Source organism: Corapipo altera, unplaced genomic scaffold (assembly GCF_003945725.1).
Source record: "Corapipo altera isolate COAL_440 unplaced genomic scaffold, ASM394572v1 150, whole genome shotgun sequence".
NCBI lineage: Eukaryota > Metazoa > Chordata > Aves > Passeriformes > Pipridae > Corapipo > Corapipo altera.
The window spans coordinates 1267249-1282929 of NW_020884941.1; positions in this window are offsets into that span (position 1 = coordinate 1267249).

Sequence of the window (15681 nt, forward strand, 5' to 3'; positions counted from 1 at the left end):
TGCTGACAGGGTGCTGCTGAGGTGTGTGACAATTCCAATGGCTTATCAGCTCCCAGAAATCACTCTGCCCTTGCTCTCCTGTCCCTTCCTTTCACTGAGTGGCACCGAGGGGAAAGTGGCAGCTGGAACCTCACCTGACCAACAGAAATACCACTGAAAATGGAAAGGGAGATTCTCAGTGTTCTTTTTTCTTTGTTTCTTACCTGCTCTGGTCTGTGGTAGCTTTGATACCACACCACCCTCCCTCTGGCTGAGCTGTTCCTTGGTGTTATTCCTTGGGCCAAAAGCTCCAATGACCAGGTTTCACTCTTCCTGCAGAATTCAGCTGCTTCTCCTCATCTCTTTACCCAGCTTTAAACACACCCCTGAGCTCCCATGGCTCACTAGCTGAGCTTGTGACCATCATACAATTCTGAGTAAGGACTTTGACTTATGGTCAGTTGTGAGAAAACATCTATTCACCCCAAAATCTATAGTGCCAGTCAGTTCTGCTTCTCCTCTCCTTGGTGTGCCAGCTGGGTTGGAGGCAAAAGTTGATCAACTCTGTGTCATGGCTGCAGAAACATCTGATATATTCAGCCTGTTCTCATGTAGCTCTTCTCAAACTATTAGTCTGGGAGTTGGGCAGCCCGAATAATACTTTGTAGTTATTTGTGTAGTCCAGTTACCTGCTCATTTTTGGATATTTACAGACCAAAACATATATTTTTGCTGCAATTTATCTGTGCAAGACTTAAATCCAGTGCACGGGAAGGAAGAGGTTGGCATCATATCAGTGGGAACCATCTTCCTGGGGCTGGAGGTGAGGACCCAAGCTATGCAGGCTCAGTCCAATCCCTCCTCCTGGGAGGAGGACAGCCCAATTTGTGCTTCATTTGTGAACACAAGGGGCATGCAAAAAAAAAAAAAAGGAAAAATTAAAAGAAAAAAAATCTGAGCACAAGTGCTTGGATGTTACAGGCAGGGGAAAAAAAAAAAGCCACAGAGGCAATAAAATTAATTTCCTTCTCTAATATATACAAGACTTTCTCCAAGAGAATTATGACCCAAGCTGATCAAAGTCTGTAAGTGGTACTTATGCTATCAGTTTCACCCCCTTAATGCCCTCCTGTCAAAACAAAATCCCTCGGAAAAGCTTTGAGGAAAATCACATGAGCATAATGGCTTTCAGAAAAATGGCCCTAAGTACTCGGTAACATATACAGAGAGGACTATTAGATGGGCTGGTGTAATTGTACTTATATTCGAATGTAAACACTCTTATATGAGCAAGTTACTGCTTTACCCACGGAGCAGAGCACTGGGCTGGCGGGGCTTGGGTTATCGAGGGAGAGGGGAGGGGTTGGCAGCAGTGGGAACTTTGCCCTAAGACAGGATGGTGACTGCAGGCAGAATTAGATAAAAGGAGAAGGGAAAAGGTGGGGGAAGGATGGGGCTTATTAAAGAACCATTTTCAGGCACACGGGGAGAGGATGAAATTCGGGTGGGGTAAGACGGTCCTGCCGTGTTGCTCTCAGGTAGGAGTCAGAGACATCCAACTATCTGATCCTTTATCTGCTGTGATGTGTTTGTTTGAACGTGTTCTGGGTGGATTTAGGGCTGCTCTGACAACTCTGGGAACCGAAATGCTTGGTGTATTCCCAGGATGGATGCACCAGGCAGTGCTGTGTCCAGAGCCAGGGGTGCTGCTCAGCCCAGGCCATGCCCATCCAAGACTTATGGGTCCAATAAAGGTGATACCTCAAGTGCCCAGTTTTCAGCACTGGGAGGATGCACAGACAGTTCTGAACAAGAGATTCTTTCCATCTTTGCAGGGTTTGTTGATACATCTGTAGGGAAACACCTATTTCCATATTTTGGTCCCTGACGTCTCCACAGGGCACCCCACCACGGGACATGTGCAGCTCCCATTGCTCCAGCCTCCAGCAGGCACCTCCTGGATCAGTGCTGAGCACTCCTGACATCAGCTCTGCCCTTTCCCATCCCAATTTGGGGATGTATCAGCTCTTCAGGCCTCCTTTGCTACGAGCAGCAACGTCCCAGGTGTGTTCAGTGACAGGGAGAGGATGAACAGCATCAGTGGGTTCAGAGGCTGGATGGTCTTAAATGGGGTCTGTTTGGGGAGATACCAATGTGATGGCAGCAAAGCTGAGTATTGTTGGTGGTTTGGATGCTTCTGGGTGCAAAAGCTGCTTCTGAGAGTTGATACCAATTCTGTTTCATCCTCTGCAAACCAAAATCAGGCACAGGCTCCAGCACTCATTTCTTCAGTCCTTGCTTTCCCTTTTTCCTCCTCCCTTTTGCATTGCAGCCCTCTCTGTCTGAGGCCAAAAGGTCCTTCCTTAGAGCCTCCTTCTTCTTTCCCATAGGTTTCCAACATTTCCTCATGTCCTGCAGACCTCTCAACCTCTTTGCCACATGACTTTTCTCCCTGGGAGCACCAGCTCAGTCTACCAAAAAGCAGGATCAGGCCAGCTAAGCAAAGGGATTTTTTTTTTTGCCAAAATCCTGAAATATTTCAAAGACTTAAAAAATAATAAAAAAACCCTCCAAAACAACCCAAGAATTTAATACCAATAAACCCATAGAGTTTCTATTACCTTTTTCTTTTTTTTTCCTGGTGAGTTGAAAACAAGTATTCCCTGACCATCCTTTTCTTGTGCTGGGGCAGAGACAAAATCTGCTGGAGTCCATGAAAAGATATTCATAGATCAGGCTCATCCAGATTCCTAACATCTCAAAGAGGTATTTCCCTATCTGTCCCTCCTTCCTGGCCTTACTGTCTTGCTCTCCCTTTGGAGGAAATTCCTTTCCTGGTGATAACCATGTCTCTAGCTCATATTTCCTCTTTCTTGTTGACAGTTTTAAACCAATAGATTTATGAACTTTGAAGTAATAGAAATATTTAAGGCATACCTACTCTTTTCCCTTATCTAGAACAGGCAAGGATTATTCTTTTTCTGGACACTGCACTTGTAACAGGAGACATTTGCCTTTCAACCCATCCTTTGGAAAGCCAACCCTGCTTTGCTTAATGAGGACTTTGGTAACCTCTGATTATTCATGTGTTATTACCAGCTCCATCCCAGTGAGTCCCACAGCCTTTTTGCTAGTTTTTACCCCAGCTAGGACAAAAGAGGTGAATTTTTTTGAGGTGGCCACAGCAAACTGGTAATGCCCAGCATCTCTGATGGGCACATGAGGCTGGGGAGTGATGGGTGGATGGGTCAACGAAGCAGTTTGCAATTATTGTCCATCAGTGCTGGCTGGGACATCAGAGTGATTAGCAGGTCCATGCCCTGCTCCCTTATTGCAGCCCATGGCCCTAATGCCTTGCTCTCATCTGAAAATCTAACTCTGCTTCTCAAACTTCAGCTCCTTTTCTGAGTTTCATCCTTCAAAAGGCAATAACCTGGCTCCCAGAGTGCTGCAGGCTGGAGGGCAGGGGCAGAAGTGGCCACAGCAGTGACAGGGAGCTCCTCTCATGCCTCAAGTAAATTAGGCAGGGAGGTTGTCACAGCCCACCCCAGGGTGTCTGTCCCGAGGGGACACAAATCTTACCCCCCAGTTCTTACTGTGCAGGACTGAGTGTGTGCTCAGTGCAAATTCCTCCTTCAAGAACTTCACAGATATACTTTCTTCACCTTTTAACTCTCTCTGCCAGATCTCTAATAAAGAAAGGGTGGAGGGAGGAGAAACACTTCTATAGGAAGTGTTTTTCTGTCATACAGGGGATGGCTGGACAGGACAGAGCTACATCCAGGGCATGTCAACCCATGTGCTGGTTTAGTGCAGCAAATCCCACGAGTGACTGGAGTTAGAATAATGTTTGAAATGACTTGGCATTAATGACTGACACCTCCCAGAACTCCCAAGGGGCAGAGAAGGTAACTTTGGTGTTAATTAACATTTTGCATAGCTGTAACCTCTAATGAAGATCATTTGGCAAGATTATCTCTAGCTATGGCTGGATTAGGGGAGGCTGAACCTTAGTTCCAAGAGTTCAAGACCCCCAAAATGATGCTGTGGATAAAGCAGTAACCCCCCTGTGGTGTGCTGCTCTCAGGTGTGAGAGTTTCTTTCCATGTAGACACCAAGAGGACACTGAGGAGCTTCTCCAGCATGATCCTGCCCCTTGTCAGCAATATTGAAAGCAGGATTTCTCTGGTGAGATGTGGGTTTGTATGAAGGCATTGGGGGATGCTGCATGTTCTGCATTGCTTGTGAGAGGGGAGACTCAAGCTGACCCTAAACCAGTGCCCAGGTCAAAGAGGATCAAAAGAATGATCCTAAATTATTTGAAACAGCTTTGGGAGCCAGAAAGTGGCTGCTGATTGTCTGTTGAAGATCTGCTTTTGGGATAAGAGGTCTGTAATTCACCCATCCCCAGGTTGCTTGTGTTCCTAAGGTGGCTCAGTACTGGAAACAGGAAAGATAGGCTGGTTTTGTGCCCAAATGTATCATAGAATCATCACAGAATCCCAGAATGGTTTGGGTTGGAAGGGATCTTTAAAGATCACCTAGTTTCAAACTCTGCCATGGGCAGGGGCACCTTCTACTAGCCCAGGTTGCTCCAAGTCCTGTCCCACCTGGCCTTGGACACTTGCAGGGATGGGTGTGGACACAGATCTGCACAAACAATATTTGCTACTGTGGTGAGCAGCAGATTTTGTGGCCTTTTTTTTCCTTTTTCCAGCATTTCTCTCCTTCCTTATGTCTGGCAGCTCCGAAATGCAGCTCTCAAGCAAGAAGCAGGAGAGGGAGATCACACACTGGCGTTTCCCCAGCTTTATCAGCTGTGGGCTTAAAAAAATAAATCATTTTCCAAGGCTATAAATCCAGAACCTTTCACCAACTCCTACAGTAACTCACATGTGCAGAAACAACAGCAGGCTGTTTATCCAAACTCCTGAAGGCATCTGTAGCAGAGTTAATGATTTTGCAGCAGCACTGGTCACACACTGAGTGTGGGCTGGGAGCTGTGCTGCTGCCCAGAGCATGGCAGAGGAAAGCAGAGGTTTCAGGGTAAGAGAAACTACATTTCCCCTTCCAAACCCCAAGCTGGGATGTTTTTGAAGGGTATTTTTTTAAGAGTCCCACATTTTCTCCGTGTTGCTTCTTAGCTGTGATTCATCCAGATCAGCTGTCAGAGCTGCAGGAATTGGTACTGTGAGGGTTAACTGATGTGCTGGGATGTTCCTCTCTCCTCTTGATCCCCAGGTCTTGTCTCTGTTAAACATCTCCCCCTCTCTTTTACGTTCAGATCCTCTTTTACAAGGCTGGGCTTGGGAATTTCAGCGCAGCCAAGAGCCATCTCCCCATCCATTAGGGCTGGGTGACAGCAGGTAACAATATCACTTCAAAAGGACCACGTTGCACCATTCCACCCCCTCCCAAATTAAACTCTGCCAACAGCAGCTGAGCACAGCACAGGAAGAAGCAGCTGCCCTATTTCTTTGCAAGATTTATCTATACCCCAGTTGGGCCTATTTTGGGGGATAAAGGCAGAGCTGAGCCCAGTGGTCAGTGATGGTTTTCGAGCACTGCAAGGCTGCTTGCTCAGAGACCTTCACAGTCGAGTTTCAGCCATCTCACCCCCCCAAGAGGAGCTGAAGATACTCTGTTTTATCAGCCTGCTGCTGACCTCTTACCCTGCATCAGGCCAGCAAAGGCTGGATCATGTCTTGGCTAATCACCGGGGCTGCCGAGCCCTGAAGGGCTGCACCCACCCTGGCATGTGTGAGCTCACTTTCTCAGCCTGCCTCATCTTTTTTTTTCTTTTCTCCCTCCTTTCTGCTGTTTTTTATTCCTCTCTGCTGACTCAGCCTCACGTTTCTCACATCTTTATTTCCACCCTGGCTGCCACCTCTCCCCCATCTCGGGCATCCTTTCTCTCTGCCCCATCTCCCAGGGTGCAGGTTGATCCCACACCACTGCCTGTGCTCGTGTGTGGTCCACCTGGAAGGAACAGGGTGTGATTTTTTTTTTTTTTTTGTCTCTCCTGCCTGGGCACTACTTAGTGATAACAATAACAGTCAGAGGAAGGTCTCTTGCAAGGGGAGATCAAACAGGAGGTGGAATGTTGGGTTGGACATGCTGGGAGAGCAGCCCAGGAGGTGCCACTATGTTGCATGGGCAGGGAAATAGGTAATTTTTTATTTTTTTTTACTTTCTTTCCAAACATTTCTTCTTCCTGCAAGAAAAATGCAGAGAAATAGATGACACTGGTACCTTTTTAGTTTTTTGGAAAGCGATTAAAAAGAAATAAATTTGAAAGCCTGAAGGCATGCACACAGAGAAGCTCCTAAGCTCTACCTACAGTTTCTTTTTATTTGTTTTTCCCAGAAATATTAATGTAAAAAATGTATCTTCCTACACAAGTCCATCAGTTAAACCTATTTATTTACAGAATACCTTCAGCTGCTGCAGAGCCCCACACAAACCCCTCACCTGAATTAGGAGCTGCTTGTAACTCACAGTGGATTTGGTAAATATTTAGCTAATTTGCCAAATTGCCTCCCCATTTCCAGTGAAATCTTCTCTCAGGTGATTACCAGAGGAGCTACAGGCTTCCTGTGCCTTCCCAGAAATCCTCAGCAAGCCTGGATAGGATGGGAGTCTCTCCTTTAATTTGCAGTAATGAGTTACAGGGTGATTGAACTCAGGAGTGCCAGGTCACTGTGGTGTATTAATGCACAAGCACTGGGGCTCAGACCTGGGCTGTGCCACTGCAATTAGAGGGCTGAGGTTTATGGCTTGTAAATCAGCAGGAAACCAGTCCCAAATGTCCAGAGCCTTTCTCAGACCTCGCTCTGGAGGGCAGGAATGTCTAATGCTAAGGGATGGAGAGGCAGCTGTCGTTGTGTTCCCATCCCATCTCCCTGCCAGCCACTGTGGACACCTTGTGCTGCACCTGTTGGGGGAAAGTTGGATCTTAGGGAGACTTTGTGGCTTCTTGTCTGTGATCCTTGGACCTGCTGAAATCCCTGTATCCTGAAGGACACCCATTGCTGGGCACTCCTGCTGCAGGAATAACTCCTGTGCCTTCCAAGGCAGGGATCTGCTCTGGCAGGATGGTTCTTAATATGTGAATATTTGCAGCTTTTTAAAGGGAGAAATAGATCTAGACCCATGTAAGCCCTTGGGGAACTCTTTCAGTCTCCCCCCAGGCCTTCTGATGTCTTTTTTCTTCTGTGTTATTAAGGGGAATTACCCAAAGGAGACCACTCTTATTTTGATTTATGGAATCAGTGTGTAAATACAGCTTGACTGATAATTCAATTAATTGATTCAATTTATGGCTGGGTTGAAAATGGCTCTTTCAGGACTCTCCCCAAACCTGTGATTTCCAGGATTACAGTCCTTTCTGGCTCTGCACTGACCACCCCAAAACACAAGATCCCACCACGAACCCAGGGCTGGCTCCCATCAGAGCCAGGCAAGGGCAGGGTGACAGCATCCTTTGGCAGGAGGAAAGGTGAGCTACTTTCCCTGCTCCAAATCTCTCCCTCAGCACCTCTTGGATCTTTTTTTACCCCTCTGATCTCCACACCCATCACACGAAAAGTCAGTATCACCATCCTCCCCCTGAATCGTATTTTCAGGTGGGGAAAGTGAGGCACTTGCAAATTAAATGAGCCTCCTTAATCACACCCAGGGCAATGAAGCATTGCAGACAAAGGCAGAATTTACCCATTAAAATAAGTTAAAGGCTGTAGGACACACTTCAACCTCTGATTTCTTTTCTAGGCTTTTAAGATGCTGGAGAAGACACAAAATGAAATGATTTATTGCCGACGAGCTCCTTGCGGTGTCAACCTCTCCTCCAGCTACTGACCACGAGAAACCCAACTTTTGGTAATAAACCCCTCTAAAAGTTGCATTTTAAGGTAAGAAAGGGTGAAGGGTGGAACTGGGGGTTCGATCCTGGTGCTGACCCTCCTTTTTTCTGGCTGCCAGCATTCCCCAGACTGCCCTCACTGCAGCCATCCCGGAGAATCCCTGTCCGTCTCCACCGGCCTGTGAGTGACAGAGATGGATGGTGGTGCTGCCGGGAACGTGCTCTCAGGCTCAGGCTTTCCTCCCAGGAGAAAGCTGGAGGCCTTGGGAGCCCCTGATGAAGATGTAAGAGCCGTGTTTGACACGCCAGCTCTTTTGTTGGGGCAGTGGTGGCTCGCGTCGGCCGCCTGCCAGCCAGGAGCACCACGGGCCTGCCTCAAAGGGTCGCCGTGACTCGTGGGGCAAGAAAAGGCTGGGGCAATAGGAGATATGCTCAGAGAAGAGCTTGAAGAAACACTTTTTTTTGGGAGGACACAGGTGATGAAAACAGCCAGGAAGCATCACAACGGGGGAGAAAGATGCAGGGAGAAATGCCTGCAAAAGGGGAGAAGCACGAGCGAGGGGCTGCACCCGAAGGAGTTAATCCCCCGACCGGTGCACTAAGTGGTCAGCAGCCCAATAAATTATGCCCCTGGAAAGACAAACCACAATCATCATTAGTCACGGCTCATTGGCCTGTTAAGGCTCCTCAGTGAAGTTTATCTCTTCCCTCCTGTCCACCGGCAGCCATATTTCATGCTCCGAAAACAGCTGACCCCGGGGGTCAGCGAAATGAAAGCCCCATTCAACAGGTCTGCCGAGGGCTCGGCACGGGAAAAAACGGCCGGGGTCAAAATAACATTGAGATACGGGGCAGCCCTCGAGCCGCTGCCCTCCCGGAGCAGACACACACCACACGCTCAAGTGACCAAGACATGTTAATCCGTTTCAGGATCAGGCAGGGTCAGGCCGGGGCTGGGAGGAACAGTGGCATAATTAGGTGAGGGTGACCTCCATAAAACAGTAATGGGCTTCCAGAGGCCGGGGCGGCGCGGGCCCGACGTGCTCTGCACCCACTGCCCCGCTCCTGGGATGTTGGGAATGGCCAAGGGCGGTGGAGGGAGTCCCAAACATCGGCCTCGTCGCTGCTGGTGGCCTGGATTATGGGCAGGGAGGGAGGAATGCACGTGGGGATTCATTCCTGCACCAGCATCTCCTGCTGCTGCAGGGAAACCTTCAATGCCCATCAATAAACCTCGGTGGGATTTTAGAGGGAGGTGTTTTAGAAGGAAGAAAAAGGTTTGTTTTCTTCGTTTCCATTTAATTTCTGCTGTCTTTGTTTTCTTCATTTCTGTTTAATAAAACCCGGGAAAACATTTGGAGCACGTGCAGTTTGGAGCTGAAATAGGTGGTGGTGAAAACCCCTGCCTGAGTATAATGCTGTGAGGCAGCAGGAAAAGAGAGGAAAAAGGGTGTGCTGAGAAATAAGTGGAATTCTTTGAAGAATGTGCTATAGGATGTTATTTTCCTAATACCCTTTAGGTTCATGTGTGGGAATCTACCTTGGAAGAGCTGGACACCTTGGTGTGAGATGAAGCTCTGCATCCTGGAGGGATGAAGGGAGAGGAGCTCCAGCCACAGCTTCAGCTTCCTACGTGGGATGATCCTCAGGTCCATACTGGAGAGCAGGCAGAGGGCTCAGGGTGAGTTCATGTTTTTCAAACAGTCATATGGCCAATTGAAAACCCCAAAAGTGCCTTTCAAATAGAATTTAATGCCATGAAATTAAAGTCCTGAAGATCAGTATCCTGTGAGCATACTCACTCTTCACCAATGCACACAGGGCAGTGTTATAATTCTAGAGATGAGTTTCTGTGTGATGGGAAGAATAAGAGAGATGGTGAGGAAAATACCTTGATTTTTTATGCTTTGTATACATTGGTTTTGAACCAGAATGGTGTTCAGTTCGTGGCTACAAAAGGGCTGCTCGACATTATGACATCACAACACGAAGTTTTAAACATTTCAGAAATAATCCTCATTTAAGTCGATTAATTGAGACTTCAAGGACTTGACTGAGGAACAACAGATATCAAGTCAAACTCCTGTTTTTCCAGCTCTTTGGTGGGCAATGCAGCATCGTATTTAGGAAGTCAGAGCTGGGCTAATACCTGAGGGCAGGGGTTTATTTATGGGGATTGAAGGTTTTCCTGTAGCAGCTGGTGCAGGAATGTGTCCCCTCACCAGTGCCTGCAGTTACCTCTTTATCCCACTTCATGTTCAGCCTGTGTTCCTCCGGGTGTAACAGATATTTAGGCTCTGGAAGACACGTTGTACCCGTTTTTCTGTCTCTGAGGGTCAAATTTGGGGCTGAACCCACTTTGCCATCCATGTCTCTATAAACCAAGAGTTTTAAAACCAGCTCCCCTAATGACTCTGATCTCTGTCTTTGAGCCCCATAAATCAGGAGGTGCTGGCTCAGGGCTTTTCCAGGGAGGGAGGCAGAGGAGGAGTAACAGGGGTAACTCTACCTAACGCTCCGCTGAGATAATTCCATCTCAAAACAGCTTGTGGGGATCACATTTTAAAACAGCTATTTGTCTGCCTATTTATTGCTGCAAGAGTCATGGGATGTTTTAATACAGAGCAATGGAGATGATGTGATTTGGGACATTCAATCTCCCAGCTCCCTCCCTAATTGCAGCTGTGCCTGGGCACAGCTAACAATGGGAGGATGCTGCAGGCAGATGTGGAGATCCCAGCCCTGGATCTCTGCCACGGCTGCAGGAGAGCTCAGATGGGGTGAAGGGGTCCTATAAAGGGAGGGAATGATGTGTTTCCTTGCATTCCTCACTGCTGGTGCTTGCTGGGCTGGAGATGGGGCAGCTTCTGGCTCTGAGCACCTTTTGCAGCCAGTGATTTGTGGGATTTGGGGAACCTAAGACAGGATTCTGGGCTGGCTGTTCACAGGGACTGGGCTCTGCAACCAGCCCTGGATGGAGGAGAGGGAGAGGTGCCCCCTTCTCTGTAAGGCTGGTGTTGGTTCTGTCTCCTCCAGCTCCCAGGGATGCAGGATGGGTTCCCTGTCTCTGCCCTGGGAGGGGTGTTCTGGCTGGGATGCTCTGCCTATGGGATTTCAGGCAGCACATGGATGAGAGGGAGGTATCAGGAAGCTGAGAAAGGAGCACTCACAGTGGAGCTCCAAAATGGATTCTCTGTCTCTTCCCTCTCCATCTCTCCAGGTCCCCCAGCCTTAACTCCTCTGCTGTGTAACTAAAATGACTAAACTGGGCAGAGTCATCCCTCTTCCCTTGTGTTCATCTGCCAGGAAGATTTCAAAAAAATTCTGTTCTGGATAAAAATCGTGGGGGTTTCCACTGGGTTCTTTTTTTTCCAGTTGAAGATGGATGCCTTTGCTGCAGAAACTCATTTGGGGAGAGTGTTCTGCAAAGCCCACATCCCACCTGGAGCTGCAGTCTCTATTCCACACTGCTGAGTTCCTGGAGGACCCTTTTTCTCCAGGAAAAGGGATGGCACCGAGCCCCTTGCCAAGGGTCTGGGGTGTCCCACCATGGATGCCATTAACATCCTGGAGCTGCTGGAGCAGCTCTGGCCCTCCCAACCTGCCAGAAGGTCACAGCAGTTGTTTGTGGGAGCCCAGGGAATCGAGCTGTGATATCCTGTGCCCTGACTGAGCACTCCAAGCACCAGCCCGTGCTCCCTCCCCGCTGGCCACTGGCGATTTCTGAGGACAACGTACAGTGGGGACAAGGTGTGAACTGATGTGGTATTAATTTGTTTCTGGACAAGGGAGATGAAAATGGGTAGCAAAGGAAAAGCATGAGAGCTGTGGAACTGGCAGCAGGTAAGGCTGGGAATTCCCATCCCTTTGTTTACAGGCTGCTGGAAAGCAGACCCGGAGGTGAGGCAGAAGTTGGGGCAGTTTGTGACACATCTGGCTCTTCGTTCCCTAACGAAGCCATTAGTTAAGTTGAAATAATTTCCTTCTTATGATGGTGTTCCTCGTGCTGTTCACAAGCCAGGGATGAGGGCTGCCAGGCTCTTCCCTCCAGCTCTCCCCTGTTCTCTGTATCAAACATCCCAGACTCCAGTCACCTGGGCTTTGGCAAAAGCAAAGGCTGTCCTATTTTTTCTGCCTTTCCCTTAAGCCACCGTGCCCTTGCCAGAGTGTATGTGGAATTTAAGCCCATTAGATCAGCTCCTTTGAAATGCCTGGATCAGCAAGGGCAAAGTGACAGCCCAGAGTCCCAGGACCAGGCAGGGCAGGGAAGAGAAGCAGGAGAAATGTCTGAGCTGGACGACAGGCACGGTGCTGGTGGAAAATTTACAGCCTCAGCCTTGGGCTCTGGGCCCCCTTTTTATTACATTTTACACCGAGCGAGTTAGATTGAGTTACCATTTTTTCATCTGCTCCATCAGGGCTGCTCTTAGATCCAAAGACCACGGGGTTGGAAAGAGGAGCCACAGAGATGCTGGTTCTGGCCGTCAGCAAATACATCAGATATGTGAATAAAGAGCAGACGATATTTCATCAGCTTAGAATGGGATTTAGCTGTCCAGCAGGGTCCGGAAGAAAAGGAGCACAGCCAGCATTTCCCCAGTCCCCAGGACTGTGTGAGTGAGATGAATCTCCACTTTTCCACTGTCCCCAGGTAATAGAGGCATTTCTGAGCTGTGTTTGCTGCCTCCTCTGTCATCCTGCCTCTACCAGTGCAGAATGGCAAAGCTGGCAGCTGGGAATCACAGAATATCCTGAGTTGGAAGGGACCCACAAGAATCATTGAAGTCCAACTCCTGGCCCTGCACAGGACACCCCAACAATCCCACCATGTGCCTGAGAGCATTGTCCACATACTTCTTGAAGTCTGGCAGCCTCTGCCCTGGGGAGCCTGTTCCAAAGCCAACCTGGACAGCAAAATTTTAAGAGCTGGTTTCCAGAATAACTGTGATGACTGTGGAGTTTGGAAGAAGAACTAATCTGGGCTCGGGACTCGGTGCAGTGATGTACAAATGAAGATGCAGAAGAGGGAGAATGTACCCTAGAGCTACTTGCAGGTGGATAGACCTCCCCCCAAGGCCCTCTGGGAGGATGAGTTGGGGATGTTGGAAGCTGCAAGGACAAGCTGCCAGGCACCAGAGGCCTCCAGAGATCCCTCCTAACCTACAGGCTTCTCTAGATCTTGGAATTAAATTTACTGATAGATGCAGCTGCCTGTAGTCATCCCTTTCCCAGTGGAGCAAAGGCTGGTGTTGTGATGTTTCCTTTTGCTTCAGTGATTTCACACATGGCACTTCACCCCTGCCCTCTCTCCTGCTCTGCCCCCAGGTTGTCTGCTTCTCTTCCAAAGCAGAGTTGCTGCAAGTTTTGTTGCTCCCAGCCTGCCTTCCCATCCCTTATCCTCTATTCTAGGAAAGAGCTTCCTCTTGTGTCTCATCATTTTTCCCCTCTCCACACTTGAGCTCTCCTTTACTCTCCCATTTCAATTCCCCTTGTGCACCACAGTTTCCTTCCTGAGCAGGTTTAGATTGGATATGAGGAAAAATTTCTTCACCAAAAGGGTTGTCAAGCCCTGGCACAGCTGCCACATCCTTGAAGGACTTTAAAAGCCGTGTGGATGTGGCACTTGGGTACATGGGTCAGTGGTGGCCTTGGCAGGCCTGGGGGGGATGGCTTGATGGTCTTAGAGGGCTTTTCCAACCTAAATGATTCTAAGGGCCATGTGGAGATGTTTGTTAGACCTTTTAAAAGCAGGATGTAGTTTGCAATCTTCAACTGGGCCTGGTGGGAGATGCCCATGGAGCTGCCAAACCATCCTGGCAGCATCAACAGTGAGAGCTGCCTGGAGCATCTGTTCCCAACCCTTCCAAAGGGGGAAGCTGCACAGCCCCATTGTGATGCCCACCCTACTCAACCACCCTCCACACTAGGCAGGTTCTCCTGGGGTTTTCCCTGCTCTGGCTCATCCCTCTGCTGATTAGATCCCCAGATGCCAATGTGGGAACCGAGCCATCCCCTCACCCATGTGTTTGCCCCTCAAATCCAGTGTTTAATCTCTGGCTTTCAGCTTGGAGTTGTGAGCCATCTTCTCTGCCCTCTCCAGTGTGTGGCACGTGGAGGTAGCAGCTGGTTCAGCAGAACTTTTCTGCCCCTCATCCTGTAACCAGTCAGGTTTAATATGACTTCTACACTTGCAATTTGTCACAGCTTTATCAGAACATCTGCATCCTGGCCTCTTATTAAACCCTTAGAAAAACAGAAGTATCTGATGCCTGAACAGCTTTAAATTTGGAAGCAGAGTGGGAGTAGGTGGAAGAAACTACATTCCCCTTCATGTAATCATCATCAGAGGACAGTTCTGAACAATGACCAGAGCGTCCTCGCCCCGATGATGACAGCAATTTCGGACTTATCACACCCCAGCACTATATTAAGGCACTGAGATTACAGTGTTATTCATTAGCACAACATCTGCTGAAAATCAGCGTGGAGAAGGCTGCTGAGGGTGCTTAAAAGCTTTATGATGGGACAGAGAAAACACTCCCCCACAGGGAGAATAATGTCTTTGCCCTCCTGGGTGTTGCTCGGTGCTGAAGCTCCGTGGAAACCGTAAACACAGTGCAGCCTTGAGCCAGTGAGGAGCTGGGGCACTGAGAGCAGCAGGTCCCAGCTCTGCTCAACCTTGTGGTCTCAGGTGAGTGTCTTCTCTATTCCAAGCAGTCTCTTGCTATCGTGGGCACAGCTCTTTGCATGGGACATCAAGTATAATCCCTGTCCCTGCTGCACTTGCCATGCCATAGGCTGAAGATCCCATGTCCTATATCATGAAGTTCTAAAATATTCCCAAGCTGGCCAGTCTCAATACAGTCATACCAAAATACTTTGATTGATAACAAACCCAGACTGGTGAAGGAACTTTCTGCCATTTCTCCTGCCTTTCACTGGGAACCAGCTGCCCCAAAAGAGCCTCAACTTTCTCATTTTCCTCTGACAGATGAACTAAATTTGTGAATAACTCCAGGAGTGACTTGCTAACTTAGTTCCCTGCCTGGCCTGGTTAGTAGCTAAGCTCCATGGCCCTTCTTGTTTTCAGCATGTAGGAATAACTCATTGTGGTGTATTTGCTGATTCTCATGTTTAGCAGGTACAGCAGCATTAAACAATTCTTTAGGACCACTGGTCTGACTTTTACAATTTAAAAATTTTATTTTTTTTTAGGCTTTAAGTTATCCATAGTACAAGGCATCAGGAACAGAAGGGTTCCAAGGGTATTTCATGGTCTTGTTGCTAAAAATGCAGAGCAGGCTCTGAACTGCGGAGATCTCCTGGACCTGCAACGGTGGAGGATTTTCTTCTATCTGAAGTATGCAGGTCCAGAAGCTGTGCTGCATTTCTGAAGGTGATATCTGAGCCTCTGCAGTCATCACAGTCCGTGGCAGCCCACGATTTGATTTCCTGAGGATGATTTGGGGGATGAGGAGCGTCGCTGTCAGGCGTTGTGTTGATGTGTGGCTCTGCACAACAGTTCAGAAACGCAGTTCAGCCTTCCTCAAGCTGCCCTGCTTCTCCTCAGGAGTCACTGCCTCTGGTCTGCAGAACCTCAGCTCGAGGAGCTTTCAGAGGACCATTTTAGCAGCTGGTGTGAACCATCCATCAGTGCTCCTGTCTTCGCTCTAACCGGCTCCATTCTGGGTTGCCTTGATTCAGTTATGATGAAATTTAGAGCAACTGCTCCTGACAAATGAGACTTCCTCTAGTGAGTTGCTTCTTTAAACTGTTAACACATGCTTAAATATTGTCAGAGCTTAGAATGAGAACGTTTAAATTCTCAGAGATCCTTCATT